Source organism: Desmodus rotundus, chromosome 5 (assembly GCF_022682495.2).
Source record: "Desmodus rotundus isolate HL8 chromosome 5, HLdesRot8A.1, whole genome shotgun sequence".
Classification (NCBI taxonomy): domain Eukaryota; kingdom Metazoa; phylum Chordata; class Mammalia; order Chiroptera; family Phyllostomidae; genus Desmodus; species Desmodus rotundus.
In genome coordinates this window covers 18645567-18662156 of record NC_071391.1, presented here as the reverse complement: position 1 = coordinate 18662156, position 16590 = coordinate 18645567, and the positions used below count along the sequence as shown (strand labels likewise).

General features: G+C 35.8%; 1 pseudogene; it reads right to left on the bottom strand.

Moving 5' to 3' along the window:
* Positions 1-2053: 2053 nt before the first annotated feature.
* LOC128780966 (rRNA-processing protein FCF1 homolog pseudogene) lies at positions 2054-2884 on the bottom strand (annotated as a pseudogene).
* Between the last annotated feature and the right edge of the window lie 13706 nt (positions 2885-16590).

Below are 16590 nucleotides of genomic sequence, written 5' to 3'. Positions count from 1 at the left end.
TAACTGCTTTTCTCTTGCTGTTTTTGTGATTGTCTCTTTGTATTTAACCTTTGGCATTTTAATTATTATGTGTCTTGGTGTGGGCCTCTTTGGGTCCATCTTGTATGGGACTCTCTGTGCTTCCTGGGCTTGTATGCCTCTTTCCTTCACCAAGTTAGAGTAGTTTTTTATCATTATTTTTTCAAATAGGTTTTCAATTTCTTGGTTTTCTCTTCTCCTTTCAGTACCCCTATGATTTGAATGTTGACACACTTGAAGTTGTCTCAAAGGCTCCTTACTATCTTTATTTTTTTTATTCTTTGTACTTCTTATTGTTCTGATTGGTTGTTTTTTCCTTCCTTATGTTCCAAATTGCTAATCTGATTCTCAACTTCAACTCTACTGTTGATTCCCTGTAAATTATTCTTTGTTTAAATTACTGTATCCTTAATTTCTCACTGGATCTTTTTTATGCTGCTGAGGTCCTCACTAAATTCCTTGAGACTGCTTATAACAAGTGTTTCAAACTCTGCTTCTCATAGATAATTTCTCTCCATTTTGTTTAGTTATTTTCCTAGAGTTTTATTCTGTTCTTTCATCTGGGCTATGTTTCTTTGTTTCCTCATTTTGACACCCTTCCTGTGTTTGTTTCTATGTATTAGGTAGAAGTACTATGTCTCTCATGCTTGACAGAGTGACCTAATGGAGAAGGTGTCCTACAGAGTCCAGTGCACACCCTCTCCTATTATCCCAGCTGGGTACTCAAGTTGTGCCCACTGTGTGACCTGTATTCACCCTTGTCTTGTAGCTGAGCTTTGGATTGCTACTGGCATATCCAAGGTCAGCCACTGCCTATGTTCTCTTCAGGGTCACACAGCATTAGCTACAAAGCAATATAAAGATGGCTGCTACTTGTGCTGGGATTGAAAGTTCCAAGGTGAGCCCAAGCTTGAATCAAAGCTGGCTGCTGCTAGTGCTGAGCCTCAGGCAATTTAGTGAGAGGTCCAAGGCTCCCTGAAGCCAGATGTCACTTGTTTGAGAGAATTTAGGAAAGTCTGAGGCATGGACCAACACAAGCCATTCATATGGAAAAGCCACTGGAAAGCTTGGGTGGTTCTGAAAGTTGGGTGGGATGAGACCTCAGGGAATAACCAGAGTGGGGTAAACAGTGTGAGCCAGGTTGATGTAGTCTCATATGTGGCGCCTGCCAGCTGGCTCTGTTGGAAAAGGGATCAGAAAAGGAACGATGGCCTCTGCCAACACTTCTGTCTTGGAGAAAGCTGCCCCAGAGTGGTTTCCCTTAACTGGACAATTCAGTTCCTGATGCCTTTCAATCTGCTCCCTTGTGCAGGAGCTCAGAGAGAATAAGTCCAAGTAAATCTCTGTGTGAACCCTTTAAGAGGAACTGCCTGGGATTCCAGAAGTTTCTGTCCTCCACAGCCTCAGTCTGTACTGGTTTTACAGCTGGCAGTTATGGGGACTTATCTTTCTGGCATTGGAACCCTGTGCTGGAATACCAGGTGTAGGGCTCTGTCCCTTTGTCCCTGAGATTCCCTCTTGATTTTTATCCGCCACATGTAGTTGTGAGACCAGCTTGTTCTGAGTCTCTGCTTCTCCTACCAGTGTCAATATGGTTTCTTCTTTAACACCATAGTTGTAGGACTTCCATTCAATTGAATTTCTAATGGTTCTCAATGATGGTTGTTCTATAGTTCAGGGGTAATTTTGTTGTGTGAGGAGGCAAGCCATGTTTACCTATACCATCTTGACCAGAAGTCTCTCAAATTTATTTTGTATAACAATATTTATTGGAAAATACTTAGGAAAAAATGAACCTGCCATTATTATCATCATTATGAGTATGGTCATTGTTATTATTATAGACATAGTGGTACTAACTATTATGGATGGTGATAATAGTCCATGTTATGAACTATTATCACTGGTAGTTTTTGAGGAGATTACACATTCTGATGGGTGAATACACTCAGAAGAAATGTAACGAGGTGGGAGACCACAACGAAGCTCTTATTAAGTTGCCATTCTTTTTTTTTTTTTTTTTTTTTGTGAGCAGTCACCTGATTTATAAAAACATGTAACAAATATTAAAATGACAGAAAATACCATTTTCAAAGCAACATCAAAAAGTGAGTGTATTTAATCATACTTAGCTCATTACAGAGCAAAGGGGTGAGTGGAGCAGTAACAATTCATTCTGTAGCATGTTTAATAAACCGGCAACAGGGGAAGTCAGTTGAAGGAAAGCAGAGGAACTTCATCCTTTAAGCATTAGAACCGAGGGGCTCCATAATCATCTGGCATCCGTTCAATGTTGTATCTATGATTAGAAATGTACATGATGGGAACTCCAGGGATCTTCCTGATTCTTCATTTAAGGTCCCGGTCAACTGTGGCCACAATGTAACACTTGTGCTGAGTTACTCTCTGCACTAAACAGTCATCCGCATAGGTCCCTTTGTGTGTGCATGGTAACCGTTCAAACCTGGGGTCCTTGGCGATCCTTAGAGCCACTCGATACTTCTGCCCCAGTTTCTCAATTTCAGCCATTACACAGTCCGTTATACAAAATATACACTTGGCATAGAGACAGTCCATCATTGACTGCACCAAGTCCAGTTTAGCCTTGATGGAAAAGTTGATAAAGTTGGTATCAACCAGGATGTGGTAAGGTGGGCCCAGCTGTGTGTTATATTGGAAGAATAAGCAGGAAGAGTACTGGGGGACTTCTCTTTCCTTGAGTGCACTAGGATCTTTCTTTTCTTTCTTTTTAGGTTTTAATCTATCCTTTTCTTTAAGCCTCTGATCTCTCAGACTAAGCATTCGCTTCATGGTCGCGTATTTCCTTGTTTTCTTTTGCTTCCCCATGATCACGCCGCACTCTTGTTTCTTCTAAGTTGCCATTCTTGTGAACGGATTTCTGCTGGACAGTCTGGAGGCAGTCATCTAAACAAAAGGATATATCTGACAGATTAAAAGAAACATAAGACTCTTCTAAACATCTCTTTTAAAGGAAAATAAAATTGTTTTTGCTCACTTCTGAAGGTATAAACAGAAACAGTCGGTTTGGAAATGATTAGAGCCCATTCTTTACGAAAGCACTTGAACACTTGATTCTGAGATTTTTGTTCTTCTGAACATCAAAGCTTGTCTATGGAATACCCTTTGATCATTATTTGCCAAAATAAACAGCCACTGAAAATTTAAAAGATTCAAGAAAGAAAAATCATATTTTCCTCTGAACTTTTAATTCAAAATAGGTACTTTGGAATAATTACCTCAATTTTTTAATATACTTGGCTCATTGTAACAGCATCCTATTGCTTACAGAATAAATGTTAACATCCTTAGCAAACTGCATTAGCAACTCCACTAGCATCTGACTAGCACTAAGCATCAGTCCATCCAGCATCTGGTGACTCGTCTAAGCAGAGCCCGCAAGTCTGATCAGGAGGGTGTTTACACTGCCTTAGTAGGGTCACAGTTATTTCAGTTTCTCTGATGCTATCTAAACTAGTATTCTTTCATACATCTCCAGTGGTGTGGCCCTTTGCTACTTCCATCTGTCCATCTGTCTGTCTGTCTATCTGAAATACTCATCCAAGTCCTATCACCTCTTTGAATCTTTGTTACTGCCCACTGAGAGGTAACACTTCTCTCTGAATATCATAGCACTTGTTGAGTTTCTATTGATTCCTGCCTCTAAGGCTTCATTCAATGCTTCAAAGTTAATAGTAGTAAGTCAGCTTCCATAGGCATATAGATTAAATACCTATGAACTTTAATAACATCCTATCTGAGAATCCACAAAAGACACAGTATTTCTTAGGGGTGTCCAGAGAAAAAATTTATTATAAAGAATCATCTCATACAGTTGCGGGGGATGAGAAGTCCCAAGGTCTGGAGGGTGAGTCTGCAAACCGGAGATTTGGGAGAGCCAACAGGACGCTTCCAGTCTGAAGGCCAGCAGTCTGTGGAACAGGAAGGGCTGATGTGTCAGTTTGAGTACAAAGACAGGACAAATCTGATGTGCCAGTTAAGGTAGGGAAGCAGAAGAAATTCCCCGCTTTTTCACCACAGGATCAGCCTTTTGCTTCTGTTTAGGCCTTCAACTGATTGGATGAGACCCACCCACATTAGGGAGGGCTATCTATTTTACTCAGTCTACCAATTCAAACATTAATCTTATTCAAAAATGCTTTCACAGAAATGCTCAGAATATTGCCTGACTAACCACCCGGTCACCCTGTGGTTCAGGCAAGTCAACACGTATAATTAGCCATCATAAACACTACAGAATGATACTTCTCGACACGTATCTCATGTCTTTGACGTCCTGAAAATAGTGTGAATTCACTCCTGTTTCAAGTCTTAATAGTGAATTCACAGCAAATCATCTTCATATCATGCTAAGTAGATACCAAAGTAAAAACATTTAAATTCCAAAGCCATTTTTAAGATTAAAGCCAGAATTATCTTTCTTTTTACTGTCCTTTCAAATTGTTAACCAATAAAATAGAAAGAGGAAGAAAGTAATTTCAAGTAATTAACGAGGATTTGAAAGTCACCAGTCAGATAAAACAAATGAAATGAACTATTTGCAGTGAAATATTTTAGAAAGCATTTAACCAGTTTTTTAAATGAAATAATATAATTGTAAATCTAGTACTCTCTCTTTAATTTAAAAATACTTTTTTGCAAAGATTGTCTTGTCCAATGTGTATTTTAGTTAAGAGCATATTTTTCCTGTATGAAGAAAAGTGATTGTAAGTGTAAATGGAACACAGCTGAAATTCATAATACATTCTAAATAAAGTTATCTGCCTGTGGAGTTTAGAACAAAGCAGGTATTTTCGAAGTTAAATGTTTGTTTTTATCAAGTAAGATAATAACCACAATTTAAAAAAGAATCTTTTTTTTCTTTCTTTTTTTTAGTAGCCAAGAATCCTTTGACAATGAAATGAAATAAAAAGTTTTACCTGTGGCTTCCCATCAACACTTGAAATTTTCTTACTGCGGTAACTACCAATGTCTCCTGATAAAACCATGAGGAAGGATACTTTTTTCCTCATAGAACTAAAGTTAGTGATGACTTTCTGAGATGAAACAAATAGGAATTACTATCAAATCCTGTATGTAGCTTCTAAAAAGAAATTTCATATAAAAAGAATGAAGATGTAGTTTAACTTCAGTAGATGTTAAGAAAAACTTATTTGAGAATATAGGTGGCTACAGGCTTAAGATGAGCCAAGATTATAGTAGAGCTGCTTGAAAAATGTAAGTATTGTTATAGACAGAAGACAATCTTTGCAAAGTGGATTTAGATAAAGATTTATTGTGCAAAAACGCAATAACCTATATCATGAAATAATGGGTTGCCTGCCCCTGAAGAGTTCAAGAGGATAATCTGATAGGAATAATACATGTCAAAATCTTATTGTAGCCATCTTTTCATATAGCAAACATCTTTAGAAAATGAAGTTAGTATTTCCCTCCAGAGAAAAGGGTAGATGATCTCTGTCCAGTATGATAAAGATAATACTTTTCCTTAGAACAAAGAACAAACATGCTCACTACCCATTATAAAAGATTCAGGTTTCCTAAACTCAGGGCTTTCTTCTCTAATGCAGTTCTGTTGAAAATGGGCTTCGGGGAAATAATGCAAAAATGATTATTCTTTGCTATGGATATTGCTGTAAGTAGTAAGTGTTTTTTTACCTTTGACTCAGGAGTCGTGCCTTCTACCCATACCTATAAAATGGTGGCAAGCTAACTTATTAGCTTATAAGATAACTTCAACAATCTTTATGTTTACTTCGGCCAAAATACATAACACTGTCAAAACTCACTGTTTTAGTATCATTGTCTATTAAGATATGTCCTCATTACTGAGACACACATATTGACTCAAAGCCCAAAGTCACTTTGTTTTGGATGAAGATTTTCCTGACCCCCATGAAATTAATGCTTAATAAATAATTGTCTATAGTATTTTGCTTTATTATATACAGACGAAATGTGTGTTATCTTGCATGCCTCTCAAAATGAACTAGAAATGTTGACAGTAGGGACATCGTCCATGGATTAACAAGTACCAAGTACCGCGGCATGGAGGTGGACTGGAAGCAAGCAGGGAAGACGCAGGGGGAAGGAAATAGTGGGATCTGTTATGACAAATGTCAACTGCAGCAGTGACTTCAACTGGGAAAATATTAAATTCCAATCTGTGTCTGGCAAAAATTCCAGTTCTTAACCTGTCTCTGAAGTGCAGATTCTGGAATGGGAGGAGAGATGCTGTCTTTGTCAGGAGACTTTATCACTGCTCCAGTAAGGACAAGGCAAAGAAAAGGAAACAAGCTTAGGGCATCAAACTGGTCTTGTCAATGTATCAGACTCCTGAAAATTGAAAGAAGTCTTAAGAATTCCAGAAAAAGAGGACGAAATAAGCTGAGTGTTTTCCTCTACCAACTCTGCTCTTTATGAAACGGTGGTATATTTAGAAATAAAACTCCTTGTGCTCCTTTTTTTTTCCTAGAAATTGGCAGATTGTGCATACAACGTGTATTTGGATTAATCATGCACGTACATCATGGCAATTCCTGTAGAACAGGTGGAACCAATTGAAAAACTATCAGAGATTGTTTACCTTTAATTTGTCCTGCTAGACATAGGATATGCACCCAATATCTGCCTACTGAATGGTTGAGTTAATTGATATTTGCTTTGAAGAAATGACTTTCTTATTCCAATGAGGTAAATTGTTCCAGTTAGATTAACCCTTTATGTAGCTTGATGTTCCTTGTTTATAATATCGATGCACACTTTGCTGCTACAATAGAAAATATTGTCTTCTATGCATAAAAATATAAAACTTCTAGGTGACCTTGTCAAATGAATCCACATATAACTTGATTTTCTAAAAGAAACAGCCTTTTATATTTAGAAAGATATTAACAGATGTATATCAGAATACTGGTGAGACTGTCTCTGAATATGTACAATATTTATCTATTGCTGATATTTTACACCTATCTTTCTTGCAAAATCTATTAGCATGACATGTTGTCAGGAAAAAAAAGTAGTCTTTCAACATTGCAATATTAAGATAGACATCACTGTAGTAAGAAATAAAAAATGAAGAAAGTGACAGTAGAGAAGATTGCCTATAAGAGAGTTGGATTCTTTGAAGACTATACTCTAGGTGCATAAACATTTTAATAGTTCTATAGCAATGTGACATATTAATAATTCCCTAGTAATGTGATATATAAATATATAATTATATTTTATTATATATACGAGGTCTGTCCAGAAGGTATCCATCCATGTAATATGAAAAATAAAGAAGATACCAGATACAAGAAACACTGTATATAGGATAATAACACCTCAGTCCCCTTCAAAGTAGGCACCTTGGAACCTCACTCAGTTCTCTCAATTGCCCTCAGCTGCCCCTGAATCTTATCAATCTTATCAATGGTCTGAAATCTCTTCCTTTTCAAAGGTGACTTCTGGTTTTTCACAAAACCAGAAGTCACAGAGTGCCAAGTCTGGGCTGTAGGGAGGCTGAATCACCTGAGTGATTTGATGTTTTTCCAAAAAACTCTGTGTGAGTGCTGATGCATTAGTGGATGTGTTGTTGTGATGATACTGCCAATCATCAGTTGCTGAGAGCTACAGCCTTCTGAATAATCTGAATATTTCCGTGGAGGAATGATCAAGCTTAAAACAAAAGTTGATGCTATTCATTGCTCTATTTACTCAGTCATTTTGAAGGTAATGGCCACACGGTACACAGGCTCACTCAATGGCATCTACTGTACCCACTGACTAGTACAGTGAAGTCATCATTGTTCACACATGCACACATTACAGTGCATTCTCCTTGGCTGCCAGGTTACATCAATGTCATGCAAACCATTCATGTTATATTAACAATGGCTGGGCATTTTCTAGAGAGACTTTGTATATGCTCCATTTTCTCCATCTTACAGTTATATTCTCCAAGATGAAGATACCCATTACTATCTATTTTTTTTTGGTATGAAAGATGATCTACATGAATATGTCGTTTCTTAGTAGAATGTATAAAGATCAGATTTTTTTCTCCAATTCTCAGGCTTTTTTGTTTGCAGGATAATTTTTCTCACTTTAAATATATGGAGGTGTTTTCTTTAGAATGTTGAAAATGAAAATTAAAGAATCATCAATGTTATCTATAGGGAATGGGTCTGTGTGTGGGAAATGTAACCCAGTCCCCACTCAGAAAAGCCAGTGGGGAGCAAGGTCCAGCACACAGGACCCACGCCCACAGACATGGGAGAGGTTCTCCCACGGGGAATCAGGCTTGCATTGTACCTAGGCTGCTATGAGACTTGCTTTTGCTAAAACTCCTTCACCCTGGATTGAGGCAGCAAATGTTTACTGAGTATCTTTAACTTCCTAAAGTCTGTACTAAGCCTCCCAAGTATGGAGTGTAACCAGCTCAACCACTTTCCCCCCTTTTTCTGTAACATCCTTCTCTTTGAAGTAATTAGCAACATTCTTTCCTTTGTTATCTGTAAAAGGCAATCACCTACAGCGAACCTGTGCATAGTAAATGAGGACCATCCTCGATGTAATATGCCCAGAAAAGCAATAAAAGCCTGTCCAGGCAGGGGTCAGGCTCTCTGGCCCTCTCTCCCTCTCTCACTCAGAGAGTGGCCATGCCTTCCCTTTTTCTCCATAGGATTTCTGTAGTCCGTGTGAATTTGTCCATTGCAATCACAACACATGGATCCTGCGGGCCAGGATCTACATCCGTTATCCATTGGTGAATTCATACTGTGAGCTTTGTTGATCTACCTTTAGTTACATCCTACAGGACACTAGGACAAGATGTCCTATGAAGACACAACTACAGGTAAGCAAGGTCTACATCTAAACATCACACATCATAAGCCAGGATTGGCCAAGCTAGGGAATATACCATATTTTGTTATGAATAATGCATGCTTTTTGCCCAGATTTTTGAAGGAAACATAAGGATGCACATTATACATGGGTATAATGGTTTCATCCCATGGGTATAATAGTGGGTATAACAACACTGTGCATAATGAACGCAAATGTGGGTGTGCATCGTACACAGCAGAGATGTGGTACCTCATTCTGTCCTGACTGCTGGCCTTGCAATACAGGCCCGTTAATCCCCACTTTACAAAGGAATGAACTGAGGCCTGAAGAGATTAACTACTTCAGCCAAGATTCTATGTAAAAATTATTAAAGCTGTGATTTTAAAACCAAGGCCCCATATATTTGGCTTCCTTTACTTTTTACTCTCTACCCATTCCCTTCCCTCTGGTAACCACCAAACTGTTGTGTCAATGAGTTTCAGTTTTATGTCCCACATATGAGTGACATCGTGTGGTTCTTAGTATTTTCTGACTGACTTATTTCGCTTAGCGTAGTATTCTCAAGGTCCATCTACATTGTTGCAAATGGCATTATTTCATCTTTTTATGGCTGAGTAGTATTCTATTGTATATATGTACCATATCTCCTTTATCCAATCCTGTATCAAAGGGCAGTTGTGTTGTCTGCATGGATTAGCCACTGTGAATAATGCTGCAATAAATGCGAGGGTGCATAATTCCTTGCCAGTAAGTGTTTTCAAGCTTTTTGGGCAAATACCCTTAAGAGTGATTGCTGAGTCATATGGTAACTGTATTATTAGAGGAACCACCATACCATTTTCCATAGTGTTGGTACCAGTTTACATCTCTACCAGCAGTGAATGAGGTTTTTCTCCACAACCTCTCCAACACTTGTTATTAACTATTGTTGATAATAACCATTCTAACAAGTGTGAGGTGGTGTCTCATTGCAGTTTTGATTTGCATTTCCCTAGTAGCTAGGAAAACAATTTGCTTTGGGTGGTGGAACATAATGCAACATGTAGGTCATGTATATTGACCTATATGGCCCTATTAACCAGTCTCACCCCAATAAATTTAATTAGAAATAAATAAATAAAAATACTTTCCTGACAATAATATAAAAAAAGTACAAAATCCAATCCAAAAATTGGAAGTTAAAGAAAAGATAAATAGGTAAGTAAAACAAGGTTCAACTTCCTTTACCAGATCATAATACTTCCATAAAAGAGCTGATGGACAATAACTACCCCCTAACAAGGGAACATGGACTCAGAGTCTTCAATCAAAATATATATTTGACCTTGCTACACCTACATTACTGGGGTTTTAAAGTCATATTTATAATAACGATACTGAGTAAACCATGCAGTATATTAAACATGTTATTGAATTTACGCAAATATTAAAATACAAAATTCGGACTTCCAAACAACTTACATGTTCACAAAGAATTTCTGGGGCTATTGTTTTACTCTTGCAGTATGAAAGTTTCCAATTGAGAGTCGTGTCAATTATATTTACTTTAAAATGTGTTTATTTATGTGTTTTTACTTTTCCAAGCTGTCTCATAAAATCTACCCTACCTTTTTTCTCTGCACGCATAGACACACGCATACTACATGATATAGTGAATACATTTTGCTCTGCCTAGATTTTAATTGTCCTCAATTTTAATTCCAGCTTTACCATTTACTAGCCATGTGACTTTGGACAAATTTCTTAATTGGTAAGCTTCACTTTCCTCTTCTGTTTAATATAAATGCTAATTGGTACTCTAGCCAACTTAATAGAATTGTTGTAAGGACCATTTGGAGTAATTGCGTGACATTACATTGAAGTTATCATCTTGGCAAGGTGGTGACAAGCTTGGAATTGAAAACCAGATAGAGAGCCCTGGTCTGGCTGGAATATTCTAACCCAGGGTGTGTGTTACCACAAATGTAGCCTGATTCTTAATTCACAATGTCACTCTTCAGAATGATTACTTACACAATCCACATGGGTCCATTTCATTTAGGGTTTTGAACATGGTGGATATTGAAATGGACAATGAACAAAAAAAGCCCTGTTTTGGGGGGGGTCTCACAAACTGCTGACTATCCATGCCCCAAAGGAAATGCTTCGGAACGTGCTAAGGATTTGAGTAGCAGAAGCTTTTAGGTCAATGCAAATTGATTAATCTGTCAGCACAGATAAATGAATAAAATTGGTTATTTCAAGTGAAGTAACATTTTCCAACATGAGTGACTGAGCACCCACACTGTTGTTTCTATTTAGGTTCTAATTTGTGGTAATAAATTTTCACAAAAATTAGCACCACATGGTGCCTGAACATTTGCAATATTAAACAATTCATATTACTTTTCAGGTTGTATGTGTGTAAGTATGTTAGACATGATATGTACGAAGCATGATGTCAGTTTTTATATTGGGAACTACATGGTAATTGAACACTAGAATCACAATATTTTGGATAAAAACATTTAACATTATTTAATTACATTTTAAAGATAAATAAAAATATTTCAGTTTCCTTTAAATAATTTAAAAGATTATTGAGGGTAAAATATGATAATGACGATAATATGATTGATAAGGAAAAAGCCACGTAAGACAGAATTTTGTCCCAAATCCAGAAGCACTCAGGTTATGAATGGCACACGGTTTGCATTACTTTACTAGAGACAGAACTTCAGCTGTGCCAATAATGATGATATCATCTGAGCAATTCAAAGTTTATGCATGAGATTTTCTGGATATCTCTAAAAATGGAACATATTTCTGAAACACATTTAAAATTTGACATGATGGAAATACTGACTAAACGTTTTCTTTGATGAAATTTGATTAAATTCAGAGAAAACATAAGATGTAGAGAAGAATGCAACAAAACAATTAAAGATTCCCCAGATAAAGAATAAACCATGGTTAGCAGAAAAAAATAAATTTAATTTTGAATTTTCCCTATCCACAGAACTGTTTTTTTGTTTGTTTGTTTTTTGATGCAAAAAAGCTTTCAAATGCTTAACAAAACAACCCAAATTCATATAAATTTGACTATATTATGTTTAAAGAAATTTTCAAGTATTTAGAGGAAAAATTTGTGTTCTAAATCAAAAGGAACTACAGGTGAAATATGCAACAAAAAACCTATTTCAAATAAGTATAAAAAAACTCAGAGCAAGGAAACAAAACTATTTGCATAACTTTGAAGAAGTCACAAAAAAGTCCTGAAATTAATTGTTGATCTTAATCAGAGAGAGATTTAATCATGTTAACTTTCTCCTGTTTTTATTTTTTATTATAACATATCAGCATTAAAATGTGGAAAAACAAATAACTTAAAATACTGTAAGGCTCTAAATAAGGTGTGGTAAAAATGACAATATATTAATAATAGCAATATGTATGAGAAGTTGAAATATTTTCTAATATTTCCCATGGTAGTGATAGTTAATTATATGTAATTTATAATAATATTTAAACATAATAATAAAATAATTCTTTGTTCATTTATAAATTTATTGCTTTAAAAATTCCAATTGATGTTTCTCTACATTGAAGTTATTAAAAATTAATATGTAAATATTTATTTATTTTATTTATTTATTTTTAGAGAGAGAAGAAGGGAAGGAGAAAGAGAAGGAGAGAATCATGTATGTGTGGTTGCCTCTCATGCGTCCCCCACCAGGGACCTGGCCCTCAACCCAGGCAAGTGTCCTGACTGGGAATCAAACCAGCAACCCTTTGATTCACAGGTCTATGCTCAATCCACTGAACTATACCAGCCAGGGCCACTATCTAAAGATTTAAAAAGTCAATAAAGATTCTGTAATTTTGAGTTAATAAGTAGAACATAAATTATGTGAAAAGTATTACTTATAGAAACACTGTTAAAGATTTTGCTCAAAAAATAAAAAATAAATGCTATGGAATAAATATATAATAATTTATTATGTGTGTATGTTTTTATAGTTTTACTCAAAATATTATGGGCTTGTTAATAGAATACTCAGACATGTGCAATAACAATTTATTCAGTCATATTTTGCCTACTTTCAATTAAATAAAAAAACAAACTGTATACTTACATATTTTTTTAAGTTATACTCATTGTAAAGAAATTTTGTCAAGGTAGGAGGATAAAGCTTTATCCCTTTTTTTCAAAATCTGTTAAGTTGGTTCATAATTTCAAATATGTAACCATTAGCATGAAGATCTGTGTAGATCCTTGCCACTTTTCTCAAATAGTAAGTGGCAGACACACTGATTTACACTCAATTTTTGGACTCTCCTCACTGGAACAGATTCCTTTCCAAAGCACATATATTACAAGATATAAGTTGTCTACAGGACTTAAATTTTCCAGAGAGAATGTTGACAATGATTTAAGAAGATATAAAATTTAGTATCTTATCAAAACTGTGTCATACCTGGACATGTTCCTGTTTTCTGTCTGTCTTACATTGTCCATTTCCATGGTCTGCAGAAGAAATTGCTATTCCCACTTCCTGATTAGCGTGCATGTTTTCTTTGTTAAGTTGGCCTCAGGACATATGTTTGATATTGCGTGAACTTTGTAGCCTAATCAGCCTCTGAAATCCAACAGGGTATCTCAGGAAGATAGACCTTTTTGGAACTTTCATCTTATTCTGTTCTGGAGCAGTTACATTGGATGATCAGAAATCATTTAATCTTGCTTAGATCTACTACATACCTACATGTAGTCTTACAACCATAAATTGGACTCTGAAGAACAAAGTGAGAATGTGTAATTTTTTGGTGATTTATGGTTTACAAAATATGTACATCTATTCTCCCAACAGAGCCCTATGATTATCTGATGGGATAGGCACCACTGGCCATTTTATATAAAGAACGGTATAGTGGGGACTGAAGATAATAAATGCTTTGTTTAGTATTGCTCAGAGCAAGAAATAAAAGGAGGCTCCTGCTTTTAATGAGAACAGTTCTACTTACACATTTCCAAAAAAATGGAAAGTAAAATAGCTTTCATCAAAATGCATCTTTGATAGTATTTATATTCTTTTGCTTATTTTGATGATTTTAAATAGAAATAAATTCCAAGGACTAGTTCTAAGAGTATGTGTTATTTGACATGATTAAATATCTTAGCATTGCAAATTGGTCACTGAAAGTCTTTGGGTATATTGGGTTGGCCGAAAAGTTGATTTGGCTTTTTCCATAAGATGGCTCCAGTAGTGCTTAGTTGTCTTGACCTTCATTCAACAACAATTTAGTTAGATTGTATTATAACAGCTCTCATAACAGTGTAAATTGAAAAAAAACTTATAAAAATTGGTGAATATTTATGTAGCCATTTTAATATTGAAGATGCGAGCAAATATGTAACATTTTTGGCATATAATGATTTGTTGTTTCAAGAAAGGAAAAAAACATAACTGAAATGCAAAAAAAAAAAAAAGGATTTGCACTGTGTATGGAGAAGGTGCTGTGACTGATTGAAGGTGTCAAAAGTGGTTTTCGAAGTTTCGTGCTGAAGATTTCTTGTGGACAATGCTCCACAGTCAAGTAGACCAATTGAACTTAATAGCGATCAAATTGAGACACTAATTGAGATCAATCAACATTATACCATGAGGGAGGTAGCCAACATACTCAAAATATCCAAATCAATGAGGTTATTGGTGATAACCTTTTTAAATGAATTGTTTTTAAGTTTGGTATAGATGTAGATGTAGACTAGAGATGGATATATGAGGCCTGTCTGGAAAAAAGTCCAACCATTGTCAACATAATGAGAACAGTTTGCAAGGCACCAATGTAACCTGGCAGCCAAGGAGAGTGGACTGGAATGTGCATGTGTGAGCAATGACTACTTCACTGTACTAGTCAGTGGGGTGGTAGATGCTGTTGAGGGAGGAGGTGGCCATCACATTCAAAATGACTGACAGAGTAGAGCAATGAATTGGATTGAATCTGCATCCAATTTTGTGTTAAGCTTGAACATTCCTCTGAAGAAACTATTTGGATCTTTCAGAAGGCCATAGCTATGGGAAACCGGTGATTGGCAGCTTCACCATGACAATGTGCCCGCTCATACATCATATTTTGTGCAGCTTTTTGGTGAAACATCAATTCACCCAGGTGACTCAGTCCCCCTACATCCGAGATTTGGTGCCCTGTGACTTCTGGCTTTTCCCAAAACTGTAATCACCTTTGAAAGGGAAGAGATTTCAGACTGTGGATAAGATTCAGGAAAATACAATGGGGCAGTGATGGCTATTGGGAGAATTGTATGAGGTCCTAAGATGTCTACTTTGAGGCGGACTGAGGCATCATTGTCCTATGTACAATGTTTCTTGTGTCTTGTATCTTCCTCAATAAATGTCTCTATTTTTCATATTACGTGGCTGGATATCTTCTAGACAGACTCGTATAGACATAGATATAAGTATAGGTAGATATAAAGAAATAGAGCAAGGGAGATAGATTATTGATATAGATATAAATTATACAGACATAATAAATATAGATGATATAAGTAAACACAAATGATATGTGGGTATAAACATAGGTGTAGATCTAGATGGGTATATCTCTCCAGGGCTTTACTGGTGAACAAAGAGATCTGCTACCTTTGGTCCTATGGGTTTTTAGATATGTTCAGTAATATCAAATTTAAACTATGGAAAATGGTCATGGAGTCACTGTTTTTTAAAGGAATTTATAACTGATCAACTATGTTCAGTGCCGGTCTGTTGAAAACAGCAGACCTTTTGATTTCAGTAGGTATATTTCTCTCTCCAAATATCTGGTTTATAATTGAGTCACCAATGAATGATGTTCATTTCTACAACTCAAATAATTTGTGGTATAGAGATTATCTTGAATTTATTTTTAGCTAAAACATATGATAATGAAAATAGTGCTACGAGTCTTCATAGGTTTCAAAGTAGCTGGAGATGGAGTCAGGCAAACTAGGAAAGATGATATGAGATGGATTTGGAATGAATAATTTTCTTGTTGCACAAAGACTGATATTAATCATAGGCCTCCTGGGGGCCAAAGGAGAGACTAAATTACTTTCTCCATGAAATTCTTTCCTAATAGAAAAAAAAAAATCAATGTATTTTTAAAGTCTAGAATAACAAAGATTGCAATGAATAAGATAATTCAGAATTTGCTCTTTTGAGTTTGAAGAGACTATAATAATAATAGTCTTGGTATTATTGTTGCCTTGTAATGTGCAAGACACTTTGCTATGAGTTTCTTTGAATGAATTAGCTCATTTAATCTTCACAACAATCATATATATATATATATATATATATATATATATATACACATACATACAATTAATATCTTTATTTTATAAAGGAATATGAGACTTGGAGAGTTCAAACAACTTGCTTTAGGTTGTATAGCTAGTAGCAAAAACAGAAAAGAGAACAAACAATCAGGATTTGAAACCAGATATATCTGAGCCTACAAATTAAACTTGTACACTCTATGCAATATTTTTTTCTTGAGAAATCAAAATGCTGACTAGAAAACATATAGATACTCTCCATGTCAGTTAGTACTTTTGTATGACACTAAAACACAAGGGACTAAGTTCTTAAGACCCACAGTCTTGAGGTAGATATACGCCCCCACAGTGCATCGTGCTTCTAAGGACAGTTTATTGAA